Source organism: Mustela putorius, unplaced genomic scaffold, assembly GCF_011764305.1.
Source record: "Mustela putorius furo isolate JIRA1106 unplaced genomic scaffold, ASM1176430v1.1 tig00000592_pilon_pilon_pilon, whole genome shotgun sequence".
Classification (NCBI taxonomy): Eukaryota; Metazoa; Chordata; class Mammalia; order Carnivora; family Mustelidae; genus Mustela; species Mustela putorius.
Genome location: NW_025421426.1, coordinates 9,503,484 through 9,521,805, shown reverse-complemented (window position 1 = coordinate 9,521,805; position 18,322 = coordinate 9,503,484). Strand labels below are relative to the sequence as shown.

Sequence of the window (18,322 nt, the reverse complement as noted above, 5' to 3'; positions counted from 1 at the left end):
CCGCAGTAAGCTATTTCACAAGGTCACTTTTAATAAGCCGGGATCACTTTCCTGCCCTGTTCTAATTCCAGCTTACATTCTCAACTTTTCCACACTACGTGAGGCGTGGTCCTCCCTAGTCCGCAGTCTAGTGTTTCTATGGGGACATGAATTCTTCAATAACACCTGTCTTTTACTTTTAAGACACCCAAGGTCTTTTACTGCCAAGTCACAATAAAGCATAGCCCGGAAGCTGATGTCACCTGCAGTCAGCCCACACTGCCGTGGCCTTGGCCATCACCTTCACTCGTCTCCCTGGCAGGGAGATGCTGCCTCCATTGGCTGCGGGAATAAGTTCTCGCTTCTTCCTGTCTCTCTGTCTGCTAGCCACCACTCGCCCTTGCGCCTATGACAGTCCACGTATGCATCGTTTGCGCTGGTTCCAGCACTCACGTGGTGGCCGCAGACAAGGCAGGGAGAGCAGGCATCTGGAGTTTCCATCATGTGTGGGGGACCCAGGCTTGGCCTCCCACTGCCAACCCTAGCCCGACAGGAGACTCCCTAATTATAGGAATGGTGTCTGTATGCTCAGCTGTCGAGAAATGAACATTGCCTCAGCCACCTCCATTCCCACTAGGAGCACCCTCCCTCCGTTCCGTGCCTGGCCCCGGCTTCTGGCCTGGAGTTTAACCGAATGTAAAAAGAAGGGGATCGGAGCAGTAGGGCCTCCGAGATCTCTTGGCTGGCATTCTCCAAACCACCTCCTGCCTCATAAAGACACCCTCCACTCTCTGCACATAGTGGCAAGGAGAGGAAGCGAGCATGATGTGGGAGGCTGCGTGATATCAGTGAAATGACCCAGAGAGGCTGGCGGACACGCCCTAGATGCGTGGCACAATCAGAAGGCATGTGGTTAATCGGGAGCTGCTCAAGGGCTACCTTGTCTCTCCCAGCTGCAGCTTTGGGCTGAGATCAAATCCCGATGTCAAAGCTGCAGGCTCTGTGTGAGCTTCGGGGGCTGGGCAGCCAGGGTCCCTGATCATTTTTGCACATCCTTTGACCACTTCCGAGGCTCACTTTGTCCAGAAGTTCCTCAGATGAGGAGCTTCTGTTCCAGCCAGCCATGTGTGTCTGCCCCGAGGAGCTCAGCATGGCAGGGGTCATTCCCAGACACCGCATGCTTCTTAGCTTGTCACAGATGCCCTGAGCCACAAACCTTTCATGGTATGCGGAGTTGGAAATCCCCTTTAACACAGATAAACACCCTCATCCTGCAGATGGGAAAACTGAAGTCTAGGGGAGACATCAAAGTTCACACTAGGAGTCAAGGGCATAGCTGAGCCAGAAACTACCTATCCTGGTACTATGTTTTTTCTCTTTCCATAGGATACTCACTAACCCTTGAAGACGGGTAGCCTTTCAAAAAAGACTTGTGGATCATTCATTTTACCTGGACCAGAAATCAAGTTCCGAGCAGGCATTCCATGCTGATGGGAGGACTCAAGCCAAAGCCTAGAATCAAAGATAATGTTATGTTTTCATTTCTAATTCTTTAATTATGGGTGAGGTTTTATTTATTTTCATAGATGAACTATTCACTTGTATTATTTTCTCTGTAGACCATATATTCCTGGTCCGTGCTCATTGCTCTGTTTGGGCATCTGTTTTCTTTATTATGTTGTAAACAACCTTTTGATATATTACAGAATATATATTCCCATCATATGTGTTTACTCATATTTTTCCAATTTCTAATTGTTTTTCCTACTGAATGATTGATTTTTGCCTTACAAAAGTTTTTCATTTGTAGCTGGTTAGCTGTATCAGTGGCTTCTAGAAGATCATCCCCATGTCAGTATTATATGAGAATGAAGATATGTTTTCTCTGAATATTTTAATTTTTTTATATTAATTAATTTATTTGACAGAGATCACAAGTAGGCAGAGAGGCAGGCGGGGGTGGGGTGGGGAAGCAGGTTCCCTGCTTAGCAGAGAGCCCAATATGGGGCTCGATCCCAGGACCCTGAGACCATGACCTGAGCAGAGGCTTTACCCACTGAGCCACCCAGGCACCCCTCTCTGAGTAGTTTCATAGCTTAAATCCTTAATCATTTAAAGTTTATTTTGAGTTAATGGTTGACACAGAAAACTAGTATTTCCCCCCTGAATTGCTGACAGTCTGTTTTGATATCATGTACTGAGTTTTCCAACATTTCTGTGGTGATGTGGAATTCTGCCTTTATTATCTGTAAACTCCCATAAGCACTGAGTTTCTCTTTTCCTCCGTTGATATGTGTGTGTATTCCCCCCCAATTCCTGTATGTTCTAATTATGTTGATACATTTATGATAAACTTCGTTGCATTAAAATGTGTCACTTAGGGGCACCTGAGTGGCTCAGTCGGTGAAGCCTCTGCCTTCGACTCAGGTCATGATCTCAGGGTCCTGAGATCGAGTCTCACATCGGTCTCTCTGCTCAGCAGGGAGCCTGTTTCCCCCTCTCCCTCTGCCTGCCTTTCTGCCTACTTGTGATCTCTTTCTCTCTGTCAAAAAAAATATTTTTTAAGATTTTATTTATTAACCCACTGAGCCATCCAGACACCCCTAAATAAAAATGTTTTTATAAAAATTAAAAATAAATAAAATGTGTCACTGGGCTTACTGTGGTCATCATTTCACAGTGTATATTTATAACAAATTGTTAAGTTGTACACCTGAAACTAATATAATGTTACATGTCAATTATACCTCAATAAAAATAAAATAAAAATTCCTGACAGTGTCTAGCTTGAGGCAGTGGGGGGAAATGTGTGTGGGGGAGAAGGTAGCTCATTCTCCCATGATAATTTATTATCAGGTTTTTTTTCCTGGCAAATCTTAAGTGCTTACTTTACTAGGTGATATTTACAACAATTTTAAATAATTTATCGACCCCAACTATTGGTTATTTCATCGCAATGTCTCAAATTCATAGCGTAAGAAATAGCATGTCTGTTTTTGTGAATGGATTCTTTTCTTTTACTGTGCTTTTTCACTGGTTATTGATTGTTAAAAAGTTACTTGATCTATGGTATACAGTAATTTATTATTTAAAATGTCCTTGAGAGCACTAGAAAAGCAGGAAACACACAGTAGGGCCATTTCAGAAGTCTTCTCTCAAGGGTAGATTGCACAAAGAATCAAAAGTATAATAAAGATAAAGAACTTTTAAAAATAGACTGAAAACTTTCAAACAATTTTGTGGATGGACTTAACAGCTGAATTGGGACTTGTCCTGTCTCTTCATAAATAGGTTTCTACTTAAAACAGGGCATCTGTTTTCAAAAAATAAATTGCAGTAGGGAAGTCCAATGACAAGATTTTGAGCACATTACAGAACATGTTCAATGGGCTCTAAAAACTAAACAAACTCTTGATTTTAAAAAAAAATGACCTTCAAAATTAAACCAAGGGCTGAAGTTCTCCTGCTGAGAGTCTGTAATCTATGGGTTAGGAGACCTTGAGATGTTGTGATCAGGAGAGCCACTGGAAAAACCAATGTCTCATGAAGACTGAGATGCAGAAGGGCGGTTGACCAAAATCTGCTTGATGCAGTGTCTTTCAGAGAGAACTCAGTACCCAATCGTGTCCTTTCCTTAACTATCCTCACTGAACACAAGTGCTGGTCCATCATACCCAACCCAGGATTCTTCAGTCTTGGCACTAAAAACATTTTGTGTCAAATCCTACTTTTTTGTGGGGGTCAGCACTTTCCTGTGCACTGTAGGATGTTCGGCAGCCTTCCTGGCCTCTCCCAGACTAAATGTCTCCAGGAATTGCCCAGGGTCCTCAGCAGAGTAAAATTGCTCTGGTTGAGAACAGAACATTGGATCCCTCCAAATACTAAACACTCAAATACTGTAGGTTTCCAAGAAGCCTAAGTCCTTTCCCATGTCTCAGCCTGTGTGCCCCTTTAGGAAGATTATCACCAGTTTTCCTGGCTGTCTGTTAAGCTCTGTGGCTGTCAGCATCACACCCAGCTTGTAGGCCCCATGAAATTGTCAGTTGATCTATTTTTTTCCCAAACATTCCCTGTGGCAGAAATTGTTTTGCAGTTTTTTTCCAATAATTTGAGCACCTTTGCGGAGTAGTCTTTGAGATTTTTTTTTCCTATCCCAGGAGGGTTCTCCTTAGTTGTTTTTTTCTATGAATCGTTCTGGGAATTACTAGTTGTAAATTAGCAAATTATTTGGCTTATAGTTCAGCTTTTTGCTCTCATGGAGCTACCAACTTGTACTTACTTGTTTACCACCAAAATCTGCATTGTTTTCAAGAGTGCCTATAGGCTTGAGCTTTTCCATGCTCTGTTCCAAATAAACTCCGTTTTTAGGGGAAGAGCTTCAGAGGTCTCTGTTGATGCAGACTGCCTCTTACCCTGGACAACATCTCTGGGCTACTTCTATGGAGCTGTGTTGGAGATAGTGTTCAGTGTGGCTTGTGAGTAAAGAAACCAGAAAATAGGTCATTGTTTGACACCACCCTCCACCAGACACCCAGAGTTCTCTAGTACCACCCAGTTGTTGCTGAGACGAGGAACTGGATACCATCTCTTTGGGGTCTTTGCACACCCCAGGGGTAGAGCAATGAATGTCACTATAAGCTTAGATACACTTGAGCCACTTTCCAGGACCTTGCAGACTCTGTTCTAGCCATCCATGTGTGTCTGTCCCCAGGCTTGTAACAGATGCCCTGAGCCACAACCTTACACTTACATTTCAACTTTGGAGTTGAAATCCCTGTTCAAAGTGTCAGAAAACTGTCTCCATCTTACAGATAGGAAAAGGAGTTAGGAGTTTAGGAGTTAGGAGCAGAGCTGGGAAAGAGAACTATCTGTTCTGATTCCAAATCATTTTTCTTTCCGTAGGATGTAGGCCAAGGCAAGACTGGACACATTGGCATGCCTAACCCTGAATGAAAGTATAGGTTATACTTTCCAGTAGCAATTGCTACTTTTCCAGTAGCAATTCCAGACCAATAGAATAATATAAGTGAAAGTGTATAATTAAAATTCATGTCTCAATTGCAGCATTGTTTGTAAAAGCTAAATATTAGAAATGACCTAAGTGCCCACACACGGGAAGGAGAGTGATTGGATTAATGGTGATATGTGAACATGGTGAAATATTATGCAGCTGTAACAAGGAACATGGATGAAATATTTACCTTCACTTTTATTCTTTATTTCTTTTTATGGTTTGGAATTACTGTGTGGTATTCTTTTAGATCTCCTCAAGGACTCCATTTAGTATTTCTTGTAAGCATGTCTAGTAATGTTGAAATCCTTCAGTTTTTGTTTTTCTGGGAGTGTCTTAATTTCTTCTTCACTTTTGATAGGTAGTTTTGCTGGGTATAAAACTCTTGGAGATGAACAGTACTCCAAATACAAGTGATAGAGAGGAGTGGACTTTGTTCTACTAGCTAATCCAAATTAGCACCCCAGTGAACGTCCCTGTCCTCCATCCTGCTCCTGTATGACTTAATGTGGGGCTTGTACTTTCTCCCCATCATTTCTTCTTCCATGGTCTTAAGGAAGTTTCTGCAGGAGATTTTTACCATGATTTTTCTCATCTTATTTCTCTATATTAAATTGTCTGGGCCTAGGCTTTTGTGGAGCTAAGGCAAGAGATAGTTAGGGGCACAGGTTGGGTTAGTTGTTAAGTGTGTGTCTTCAGCTCAGGTCATGATCCCAGGGTCCTGGGATTGAGCCCTGCATTGGGCTCTCTGCTAAGTGGGAAGCCTGCTTCTCCCTTTCCCTCTGCCTGCCCCTTCCTCCGCTTGTGCTCTCTCTCTCTCTGTCAAATAAATGATTAAATTTTTTTTTTAAAAAAGAGAGATAATTTTCTGTACATCTTTCATGATATTTGTACAGTTTGTGTTTTCTATCTATTCTTAAAGCAACAAGGTAATTAATTCTGTTACATTTTCTATGTATTCTGTTACATTTTCTATGTTTCTGTGTTTTGCACTGAATTGGCAAAATACTAAAATTCCCCTCTTTTATTCTTTGGGCATATTATTTCCTCATTCTCATATGAAATTTTACACATCTTAATATTTTCCAAGCCTTTTCTTGATTTTTTCCAGAAGGAACTCTTCCTTCCCCTATCAAGATATCATACCAAAGATTTAGTCACCAATCATACATTTTTTGCTTTTGAAAGCACTAATTGGGGTGCCTGGGTGGCTCAGTGTGTTAAATCCTCTGCCTTTGGCTCAGGTCATGATTCCAGTGTCCTGGGATCGAGCCCCACATTGGGCTCTCTGCTCAGCGGGGAGCCTGCTTCCTCCTCTCTCTCTGCCTACTTCTCTGCCTATTTGTGATCTCTGTCAAATAAATAAATAAAATCTTAAAAAAAAGAAAGCACTCATTGCTTCTTTCATTTTTATCAATACATTCATTTTTAATTTTGAAATGCCCCCCCCCCAACCTCACTGACTTATATTCTAATATGAGTATTATTATCTTGTGCTATTTTTGGCTTGCAATTACCTGGTTGTTTTTACAAATCTTCAGCCCCTTAGTTTTATCTGTACCTTCTGCACACAGGTTAGACAAAGGTTTTGTTCTTTGACCCATAAATAGGATTAATGCTGTCAGATCTTTCCTTCTACTAGTCAGCTTGGGATAGAGTGGTGTCTGAGATATTCTCGAGGAAATGGTGGGAAGGAGTGCATATATAATTAGAGCACAGTAGGCACTGTAGGCAATTATAGTTCAGGAACATTTCAACCTAATCTGTTCAGGTCTCTGCCTTTGATATTATCACCCTTGAAGCACACACATGACCTTGGTAGGCGCTCAGAATGGCTCGGTGAAACCATGTAGCTCCCGTGCCTTATGTCTGACAACTTTGTAATTTTTAATCTATGTTCTTTACATAAAAACTTTGTTACTCTTTCCCTTTTTATCTTACATATGGCATTCCCTATAGGTGGATTAGGATTTCAGTATAGAGCGATTAGAAATCGGTCTTCAAGCCACCCTTCCTCCAGAATCACCTCCCCTGGTGTTCTGAATGCATACAAGGTCACTATTGTCACTGGTCCTATGGTCTGCCCACAAGCCTAGTTTTCATGGGTCAAAGTAAAGGAATGCTCTTTGGACTATTCAGGACCTTTTCACATTTGGAGAAACATGTACTTCTCTAGATAAGTTGGAAATATTCTCTTTGTGTCCTCTGTCAATATATTAGTAAATTCACTGATGGTGGCAAGCAGTCTTCACAGACTTCTGGGCTATAGCTCTTTACTATTTATGCAGGAAATTTTTTTTTTTTGTTAAAAGTTAATTTTGTTGTTTAGGTAGATTAATTGAAAATAACTCCCTAAGGAAATCACCACTCTTCCTTCTTTATCCAACACTCATTCCCATCACCGTTAAAACATGTTAGGTTCCTCCCATCCTTTGAAAATGTCTCTGGAACTCCCCTTGCCAGCAAGTATGGCCCAGACTCCCACTTCATTGCAAATTCAGATTTTTTTTTTAAAGATTTTATTTATTTATCTGATAGACAGAGATCACAAGTAGGCAGAGAGGCAGGCAGAGAGAGATGAGGACACAGGCTCCCTGCTGAGCAGAGAGCCTGATGTGGGACTCAATCCCAGGATCCTGGGATCATGACCTGAGCCGAAGGCAGAGGCTTTAACCCACTGAGACACCCAGGAGCCCCACAAATTCAGATTTCTTGAAAGCACTACTCTGTTCTCTATTCTCCAACTGACAGCTCAACACAGCAAATGTATTAATCTTCTGTAATTAAAGTTAATAGCAGCAGCTGAAGAAAGTAAAGATTTGGGCACATGTTAGTCATTTTATTTTATTTTATTTTATTTTATTTTATTTATTTATTTGGAAGAGGGAGAGAGAGCACAAGAGAGAGTGAGGGATAGAGAGAGAAGCAGCGGGGCCGGGGGCGGGGTGGGCGGAGGCAGAGGAAGAGAGAGAGAAGGAGGCTCCCCGTTAATTAGGGAGCAGGTCTCTGGGCTCAATCCCAGGACTCTGGGCTCATGACCTGAGCCAAAAGCAGACACTTTACTGGCTGAGTCACCCAGGTGCCCTCACAAGTCAATCTTTATCATGATGAACCTCATAGCCAGTTTCGTAATTGGTGCATAGAGTTTGCTTCTTGAAATTGTCTTTATTTGGCTTCCATAAAGTTGCATTGTCTTCACTGTCTTTCTACCCCTATGACTATTCCTTCTCGGGTAAAATAGAATGTTATCTCAAGCCCATTTTGAAACAAGGAGATGGACAGGGTTATATTGCTGATGGAGTATTTAAATGATGGCATTATGGAATAAGTAGTTTTTATAACCTGAAGTAAGTCTTTTCTCTCTGGGCTGAATTTCTTCTGTAAATACAGAAGGTTTAGCATGATGACCTATGAGTGTTAATAGACTTGCTGGAGCTTATAGGGGAAGACAAAGGCCTCTGATATTGTGTCCCTGTATAGACCCTGAGGATTATGTCCCCTACTAAGCAGGACTGAGGAAGTTGGCATTTATTGATAGGCTATGAAGGGGCAGTGCCTTTTGTGACTTCAGCCAACCCCTGGCACATACAGTCAAGGAAGGCATATGTGAGAAACTCAATTCAGCTCTCAGCCAAGGTTTTCCTGGCAAGATGAAGTCCAATATCATTGTCCTTTTTCTACTCCTCATTTTCAAGAAGCAAGTAGCTATGATGGGACTCAGTGGTGAGTGTAGGAGGTGGGCTTGGAGAAAAGCTTTCAAGGAGAATCCTTTTAAGGATATTCTGGGTGCTAGCAGAGAACCTTTTCAGACACATATTCTTCTTGTTGATGGGAACTAATTCCCTGCAATCCAAGCCACAGCCCTTTAGGAAACATCATGAGTTGGTGGAGGAGTAAGAGATGGAAGGGAACTTTGGAGATTATTGAGCCCAAACATCCTAATTATCAGTCACCAGATGGATCATACAGATTTCCAAACAGAGAAGGTCCACAGTCTTCTGGACAAAAACTGCCAACACTAGGCTGGCTCCAGAGGGAGTTCTTATACCCTCACTTTAAAACAAGTGTATGACAATGACCATAATCAGATACATCCTATCCTAATCAAGATCAAGGATGTGGTCCACATGCAATGATATGCCAGGCTAATATCAAGGTAGAGAACCATTCCATCATCTCCAACATGGCGGACACCAAGATACATCCCAAGAAAATGACTGTATCCAGCCCAAACAACAAATACTTGACATCAATCATAATCACCCATAAAATCCTAATCAGGATGAAGGAGGGAGCCAGTATGTGAATAGAGCAGCAGTTCTGTCCACAGAGCATATACAGAGCACTGCACCTAGACACACCCCCACATGTGTGTGCGGCCTTCCCCACTTCTTTTTATGGTTTTCAGTCAGCCTCTCACTAGCTCCGATTGGTCTCACTGTCTGAGATACCATACCGTCCAAAAATTGACCCAGGGAGAGGACTGACCACAAAGAGATCGCTCTGAGTTGGGTGAAACAAAATAAGCTCTTTTTATGAAGTTGTTAGGTCAAATAGTGACCCTTTTTTTGGCGATGGAGCTTTCAAGTAGCATCAGATGCCCTCTGTATCTCAGTGAGTGCTGTGCCTCTGGTTTTCACACCTGTGCAAGCTCCCTGGCCTCCAGGCCACCTCCCAGCCAGGAAGGGTTGCCAGTAGGGAGAGTCAGATTGCCACGAAGCTCTCTCCTCCTGCCCAGATGCACCTGATGGACCGTTACACGCCTTTGGTAAGTTCCAAAGTTCTGACAACATTTGTTCGTATCCTAACAGCTTGTATGGAAGGACAGCCCTTACTCCCCCCTTCTGGAAAGGATTACTTCTGCAGTAGGGACTCCACAGAAGCTTGCTAGTAAAGTAACTAAGTGAACTTCTAACCCTGTACCATTATATTCTTTTTTTTTAAAGATTTTATTTATTTATTTGACAGAGAGAGATCACAAGTAGGCAGAGAGGCAGGCAGAGAGAGAGAGAGAGAGAGAGAGGGAAGCAGGCTCCCTGCTGAGCAGAGAGCCCGATGTGGGACTCGATCCCAGGACCCTGAGATCATGACCCGAGCCGAAGGCAGCAGCTTAGCCCACTGAGCCACCCAGGTGCCCCCCATTATATTCTTTTATCACTAACGAATAAATAATTTTTTATATACTCTACTGCTGATGTAGAGATGATTGTATGAGTTTCCCTTTATTTCTTAGTAAGGAGTATTCCACTGGCTGACTTTTGAATGTTAAAACAACCATATATGGTGGAAATAGGTCCCCACTTGTTCATGAAACGTTACCATTTTTATATATGACAAAATTCACTAGTTAATATTGTGCTTAGGATTTTTGCCTTATGTTTATAGAAAGATTGGCATATAGTTTCCTTTGCGTGTCATAGTTTTGTCATGTTTTAGTAGCATAAAACTGCAGTGAATATCAAGGTTCTTTGAAAACAGAAATGTCATGAGTGGGTGCGTGGGACTGTGAAGAAAAATCTTGAGAATAAAAGTGCAGACACTTGAAGTTACTGCCCTGTTACACCCATCGGAAAGGATCTGTTTTCCTAAATTTGGACTGAACTTCACAGAGAACAGGACAAGCTAGAGCTAGAAAGGAAGATGCACAGTGGAAAAATGCCAGGAGGTAGCTAGGAGATGGTGCTGGAAAGAAAGGAACAGGTGGGCAGAGTTGATGCTCTGGGGACTGACCCTTTTTAGCAGCTCTCTGCCTCCCACAGGTGGTACCCAGTCTTCTGTGAGTATCCACACAGATGTTTCTCCCCGTTTCTTTCTTTTTTTTTTAAGATTTTATTTATTTCTTTGACAGAGATCACTAGTAGGCAGAGGCAGGCAAAGAGAGAGGGGCAAGCAGGCTCCCTGCTGAGCAGAGAGCCCAATTTGGGGCTTGATCCCAGGGCCCTGGGATCATGACCTGAGCCGAAAGCAGAGGCTTAACCCACTGAGCCACCCAGGCGCCCCCTCCCCGTTTCTAAAGATGGGTACGTTCTTTGCCACAGGCAAGCAGGAACAACACACAGTTAGGGGAGGGCAGGGGGAGCTAGCAGGGGCTCGGGGCCTGGGCTTCCCGTTCCAAAGTGACCTCCAGTTAGACCTGCTCAGCAAACGATGTGTATACAAGGTCCTCAAGGCATAAAGTCCTCGAGGCCAACATTCATACGACGTTGAGTTCTGTCCCCCATGCCCAACGCATTGATAGTCTCCATAAGCCTAGCTGTTACCTTGCCGATAGCGCCTTTTCTTGCCTTGTCCTTGAGCCCGTGTCCGTTTCAAACGCTCCTTTGTTCAAGGCAAGCGCCCCCGACGTACGCATTGCTGAGATCGGCCGCATTAAACGGTTCTGGATACACAGCGCGAAGGGCGGAGCGTGTCTGACCTCACGAGCGCCGCCCCCAAATCCACTCCACAAAGGAGGAAGAATTAAGGGCCAGGCCAGCCCCGACCCTCCCTGAAAAAGAGGGAGCCCTCGCGGGCTTTCGGAACTTCGGGCGACGGGTTACTGCCCGGCGTCTCCTGGGGTGGTGGGAAGGAAAACTGCCGCTACTTACTTCCAGCTTCGCGGGAGGCGCCCGTGACCTTGGACCCCGGGCACCACAGCGCCCCCTGCCGGCGGGCCCCCGCCAGTGGCGATATAAGCCAAGCATCACCCCGCACGTTGAGCGAACGCTCGGCGGCGCCATGAAGCTGCTGGGCCGGTCCGCGCTCATCGCGATGCTGGTCCTCCTCCTCGGCCTCCACACGGCGCAGGCCGGATGGGGGAGGCGGCGGAGGGGTGCGTGTACCCGCGTGGCCGGGGCGGGGGAACTTTCCTCGGAGCGGGTGGGGGCGCCCTGGCGGCCGCGCTGCCTGTGGCCACGACGCTCCGGGGCTCCCGGCTCACGCTGTGGCATTTCTCCTCAGCTGAGAAGAAACCTGGCTATTGTCCAGAGTTTTTTCTTGATTGCCCTTTCCACCTTTTACCTCTGTGCCGTCGCGACGGAGGCTGCAGGGGGGACGAGAAGTGTTGCTTCTACAACTGCAGGCAGCAGTGTACGGAGCCGTGGTTCACCTTGGATTGAGGTGAGCCCCTCCCCCACCCCCACCCCTCCCCCACCGCAGCCCCTTCGGCGACTCTGGGCTGTGCCCCCGGAATGTTCCAGAAGAACAAGGTGGCCCGGAGGGAGTCGAGAACTGGCAGTGCCCGGAGAAATCTTTGAGATCAGAGCTTTACCACCGGGTCTGCCTTGAAATTTGGCCCGCGGGTCGGGCCATAGCGAGGGAGACCCAAGACCCCTTCCTGAGGAGAAGGCACGGTGCCATTTCCTGTCGTGGGCATCCTCCTTTCAACGGGGTCACGGGGCCGTCCGGGCAGGAGGATCGCAAGCCCCTCGACCCTTAGGGAAGTTTTCTTAGGGCTATTTTCAACTGTTCTTGTATTTTTTTCTTGCAGCTTGTCATCATGAGTCCCTTTCCTCTGTGAGATTCTAATTCCTGAGGGTGGCTCTCCTAGAATTCCCCGGGCCCTGACCCTGATTCCTGGGCAGCGCATCGCAGTGCTCCCGGGAGGACAGTACCCAGCGGGTCCAGACCCCCGCGGCGGGTCGGGGGAGCTTGGGACCCGCGGTTTGCACCCTCCCGCATCTCTGGACTCCCTCCTCTCTCCCCAGGTAAAAGCCCTTCTTCACCAGACCTGAGAAGACCTCTCTGGCAGGCTCAGACTTGGATAACCGATCCCCAGTTCCTCCATGCTCTCCCCACTGCCCACGCTTTCTTATAGCAAGAGTTAAATGCTTTTTGACATGAGAACCACACAAAGAAATAAAGGGTTATATATTTAAAACTACCTGAAAATCTAAGACTGTTCGCTATCCACCCAACCCCGTCTCTCTGTCTTTCAGGCTTTTGGGGGGCATCCTTTAGAGTTCGGGGTTACTGGTTCACAGTTAATTTTGGTTGGTTGTGGTACTCCTCTTTTTCTGATGTTTCTCTCTTTCAATGTCTCCTGACCCTCAGATTTTCTGTTGGTCAGACTCCAGGGGAATCTTTGAGTCCTGTCTTCTGTGTGTGGATTCTATGAAAGGTGCCCAGGTTACCTGGAGATGGGGGAGGAAGCCTTTTTGCTACATTGTCTCTGGTACTGCTGGGGCAGCCTTTCTCCACTTGTTGAAGTAGGAAGACCTAGAGCCAGGTCTGGAACTTAGGGCTGGAAATGGAGCAGGCCATGCCTTAGTTCTAAGCTACCTTAGGGTCTAAGCGTTAGGCCCATCATCAATCAGGAAAAGGAAAGGCTGTGACCCAGGTTAGCTACCTGGAGTGTTAGTTTGAGCGTCTAGCCCCTGATCTACCGAACAATGAAGTGTTATTTAGCGTTGCATTTTCCCACCTTCTGCTCTGTGAGTCCGTCTTGATTAGGGGTCACGTGAGGGTTTCAGGTCTGGCGGAGTGGGGAGAGTGGTCTTCAAAAATTTTATTTTGCCTTAACACATATATCTGAAACAAAGTTCTGTAAAGTCTAGACTGCCTAGAAGGTTTTAAGTTGAGACTGAATATGTTTCGTCTTGGTTTACATGGCCGTAAGTGCTGAAATTTCAGGTATATGATGAATATAGTCATTTAAATAAAATGGGGACCTCACTTTTTCATGTTTCTTTCTTTTTTTTTTCTTTTAAAGATTTTATTTATTTATTTGACAGAGAGATCACAAGTAGGCAAAGAGAGGAGGAAGCAGGCACCCTGGCAAGCAGAGAGCCCGATGCGGCGCTCGATCCCAGGACCCTGAGATCATGACCTGAGCCGAAGGCAGAGGCTTTAACCCACTGAGCCACCCAGGCGCCCCTCTTTTTTTTTTTTTTTTAAGATTTTATTTATTTATTTGACAGAGAGAGAGAAAGAGAGATCACAAATAGGCAGAAAGGCAGGCAGAGAGAGGTGGGTGTCAGGGAAGCAGGCTCCCTGCTGAGCAGAGAGCCCGGATGTGGGGCTCTATCCCAGGACACTGGGATCATGACCTGAGCTGAAGGCAGAGGCTTAACCCACTGAGCCACCCAGGTGCCCCCTTTATCATGTTTCTAATGGAATCTAATTACCGTCTTCATTCAACAGTGACATGTATCAGAGAAAAACATGTTCTCTTTTCCAAAACTTCTGCCTGCCTACTTTCTTTTCCTTCACTGCTTGAATAATTCAAGCCCAGACAAATAGAAGCATGTGTTCTTTGCAGCCTCTGAAAAGCAGATGTTAAGACAGAGATTAGATCGAGAGTTTACTGGGGGAAATGCCTGGGGGACAAGGAGAGTCATCTGGCCACAAGGCAGGCTGCTTCCAGTGGAGGAACGGGCAGGATGGAGGAATTCTCAGAAGACAGGGCAACAGAGAAAGTGTCAGTCATGCTGACAGGGAGTCACCTACCACAGGAGTCCTGTGTGTCTCTGAATAGTCAGTCAGAGATGGTGGGGTTCCTGGCTAGCTCGGGGGTGACCTCCTCTTCCTTTCCTAAGGCAGGAGTTCAATCAAGCCCTTCCACTGAGCCTAGCAGAAAAGAGAACTCAGACAAACACTGAGCAGATTCTTTGTGGGGACGTCATCTGAGAGCAGGTCTGGACAACCTGAAATCATCCCTTGACTAACGTTTGACTAAACATCCCTTGACTAAACAGCTCTGTCCGCCATATTGCCTCTGTCTTCCTGTTGTCCTTCACCTCACTCTCATGCTCTACATCTCCTCGTGCCCTTAGTCCTCACCTCGTTCCTTCTCGAGAGCCATCTGAATTTCTTTTAAGTTCTGGCTCATTTTAACTTTTATTACTGTATCTTTCTCTCTCCCTCTCTCTGTCCGAGTGAAACTCAGTTTCATCATCATGTTTCCAGATGTCTGTCTTTATTTTCTCCCTCTCTCTCTGTTTCTGTCCGTCCTTGTTCTGCATGTCTATCTTTTCCTGGGCCAGGAACACCTGAAAGTGTACCCTACGTGTTCCCTCCAGAGCCAGTGACTCTCACTGCCCACCTATCAGGCTGTCCCTGGCACTGTCCCCTTGCCTGTGGCTGGATCATGACTTCCAACCTCCCCCACCTTCCTTTTGGCTTCTGGGGACTCCTTTCCCTTCCTGAGAAGATGATCTCTGTGCATTTGTCACAGCACTCCTTCCTTGTCTCTCTTCAGAGGAAGAGAAAGCGAGAACATGCTTCTCTATACCCCCCAACTGGCTCCAGGTCAGTCAGCCCGCAGGCTCACGCCAGGATGACCAGCCATGCTCAGAGAAGACACAGTGCTGGCTTAGCGCCTGTTGAGTAAGATGAGGCCATCTTGAAATCCTACAAGTGTTCTGAAGCTGGGCGAGACGGTCCTGTCTACAAGGAAGAGACAAAGGCTGAGACTTGAGGACAGAGAGTCTTGGGGTGCTGCAGGGCGCCCTCTGAATCTGGCTGGGGACCAGGCCTAGCTAGGGTTAACTTTGTAAATCTTATTGGTGGCTATTGATCGAAGGTCAGCCACCAGTCAGTCCACCAGGGGGCCCACTGGATTAAAGGAATCAGGCTTTCCCATAGGAGCTGGTTCAGTCTCAAGTTTGGGTCCTGGGGGCAGGGAGTGGGGTTCTCTAGGGAGCAGTGTGAGGTGGGGCTGGGGTCCTGGACAGCAGGATGCTGTGGAGCTCTGGGCCTGTTCTCTCCGGCTCCAGTGAAGCCTGGGAAGTCTCCAATGGCAAAAGGCACGTGTAGGATGCTCAGCCCTCTAAACTTCTGCAAACAGGGTGCTCTGGGCTGAGACAGCCTCCAGTGGGACAAGGACAAGAGCAGGAAGTGGTGTGTGGTCCCGAAGGAAGGTAAGATGAGCTAGGTTCAGATATCGGACCCTCTCACGTCCCCCTCCCCCAGTGTGGCCTAAATCCACTGACCTTCTGCCTTCCTTGGCAGGGGGCTGCCTCCCCTATCACCGGGGGAGGAGCTTCTTCCTTTCCACACCGCCTCCTGCTGTCCTCCAGGCACAGAGCCCAGGGGGTCTCCCATGCCAGTGCTTCTGTGCGTGATCTCTCTGAGCTGGGCCCTGGGAGGGAGAAGCTGGGAGAAGCCTGAAGGAGCAGCCCTGCTGCGGGGCTCAGGAGACCTCAGTTTGAACGTCAGCTTTGCCTCGCCTTGCTTATTGCCTCCAGCAGTGGCAGTACCTATTTCAGACTCCGCGACACTCAGTTTCTTCACTATTAAAATGGACGTAATCACATCCTTCATGCTACAGCGGTGCCTGCCAGGGAATTGGTCTGCTGTCAGGCACCCGTACATGGAGGACTGTTGCTACGGTTATTCCCCAGATTGAATGGATTCTAGCCTGATACCACTGGCCAAACCCAACAGGACCACCAGGATACAAAGAACAACTTGGATTAGTCCAAAGGCCACATTTTACAGATGGGAGAACTGAGGCCCTGATGTAGTAAAAAGTCAGGATTTGAACCCTGGGTCCTGATCTCATGAACTGTGCTCATTTAACCCTGCCACCACCATTCTCCCTCTATGCACAGCAGAATCAGCAATCAACAAAAAGAAAAAGCAACCTACAGGATGGGAGAAAATATCTGTAAATCCTATGTCTGATAAGGGCGTTAATATCCAAAATATATAAAGAATTCCTGTAAGTCAATAGCAGAAAAGAAATCCAGACAACTTGAATAGACATTTTCCAAAGAAGACATAGAAATGGCCAACAGGTACATGAAAAGATACTCAGCATCACTAACCATCATGGAAATGCAAATCAAAGACACAAAGAGATACCACCTCACACCTGAATGAAATGACTATCAGCAAAAAGAAAAAAAAAAGAGAGAGAGAGAGAGCACAAATACTGGCAAGTTGCAGAGCAAAGGGAGCCTTTGTGCTCTGTTGGTTGGAATGCAAATTCGTGCATAGCCACTATGGAGCCCAGTAGGAGGGGTCCTAAAAGAATTAAAAATAGAACTACCACATGATCCAGTAATCTCAATTCTGGGTATATATCCAAAGAAGATTGAATCACTATCTCAAAAAGATACCTGCATTCCATGTTCCCTGCAGCATTATTCACTGTAGCCAAGGCCTGGAAATAACCCGAGGGTCCACTGACAGGTGAACGGATGAAGAAAATGCGATACTTATATACAATGGAATATTACTCAGCCATTCTAAGAGATGGAAAACTTGCCATGTGTGATAACATGAATGGACCTTAAGGGAACTTTGTTAACTGGAATAAGCCAGACAGAGAAAGACAAATACTGTCCAATCTCACTTATGTATGGAATCTGAAAACATTAAACTCAGAAACAGAGATTTGAATGGTGGTTGCCAGGGCTGAGTGGTGGGTGAAATGGGAGATAGCCAAAGAGTACAAATCGTCAGCCATAAGATAACTGAATTTGGAAATAAAAGATGAGTTAACTTCCAGGGATCACTATATAGCATGGTGACTGTAGTTCACAAAACTGTATCATATACTTGAAAGTTGGTACAAGAGTAGGTAGGGCTTTAATGTTCTCACTATAACAATGACAACAAAATGGTAACTATTTGAGATAAAGATGTGTTAATTAAGGCTGATGTGGGAAATATTTATCAACATATACATGTATCCAATCATCACACTGTACACCTTAAACTTACACAATGTTATATGTCAATTACATCTCAATAAAGCGGCGGGACTCGGTCCCAGGACCCCAAGATCATGACCTGAGCCGAAGGCAGAGGCTTAACCCACTGAGCCACCCAGGCAACCCAATGCCTTACATTTTAGATATAATAAAAAAAACACCTGCTTCTGACTTACAGTATGACTATGAAGGATGATTGTATCTCTTTGGACTCAGTTTTCTCATCTGTAAGGTGGACACAGTCACTTTGCTCAGGACAACATCCTACACAGGGCTTTGTAATCCATAAAGCACTGAGGCAGTGAGGGCTCTTAGCTGATTGCTCCTCTGGGTCCTTGGCGGTGCCCTGATAAAAGGCCCTCAAAGACCACCAGTGTTGGGGAACTTGCCAGGGTCATCCAGTCAGTGTCCTGAATTTACAGGGGGCGGGGTGGGGAGTGAGTCGGTAAACAGCTAAGATTGCCACCGCATGCTCTTCCTTCCCTGCCTCAAGCAGCCTTCAAACATGGTCCCCCTCGAGGTGGAGGATCTGGTAGTTAGGTGGCCGCACCAAGGGGTGGAAGCTCAGACTTGGTCTTCTGTCTGAAGATGGGTGGCCACCAGCAGGGTGACACGGAGGATTCCCACTGTGAGGGTGCAGGGGGTCTATTCCCTGCACAAGACCAGAATATCGGGCATTCCAAGCTGAAGCCTG

The 18,322-nt window shown here is 45.9% G+C and overlaps 2 long non-coding RNA genes across 2 annotated transcripts; one reads left to right on the top strand and one right to left on the bottom strand.

Moving 5' to 3' along the window:
- Window positions 1–999: 999 nt before the first annotated feature.
- Window positions 1,000–11,463, bottom strand: LOC106005269. The gene is made up of 3 exons (XR_001178507.2): window positions 11,251–11,463; window positions 4,259–4,424; window positions 1,000–1,491 (listed from the first exon to the last, which is right to left on the bottom strand). It is a non-coding gene; the product is annotated as an uncharacterized LOC106005269 (long non-coding RNA).
- A 57-nt stretch (window positions 11,464–11,520) lies between these two features.
- On the top strand, window positions 11,521–12,851 carry LOC101692204. Its single transcript, XR_001178506.2, has 3 exons — window positions 11,521–11,801; window positions 11,930–12,088; window positions 12,676–12,851. It is a non-coding gene; the product is annotated as an uncharacterized LOC101692204 (long non-coding RNA).
- The last annotated feature ends 5,471 nt before the right edge of the window (window positions 12,852–18,322 follow it).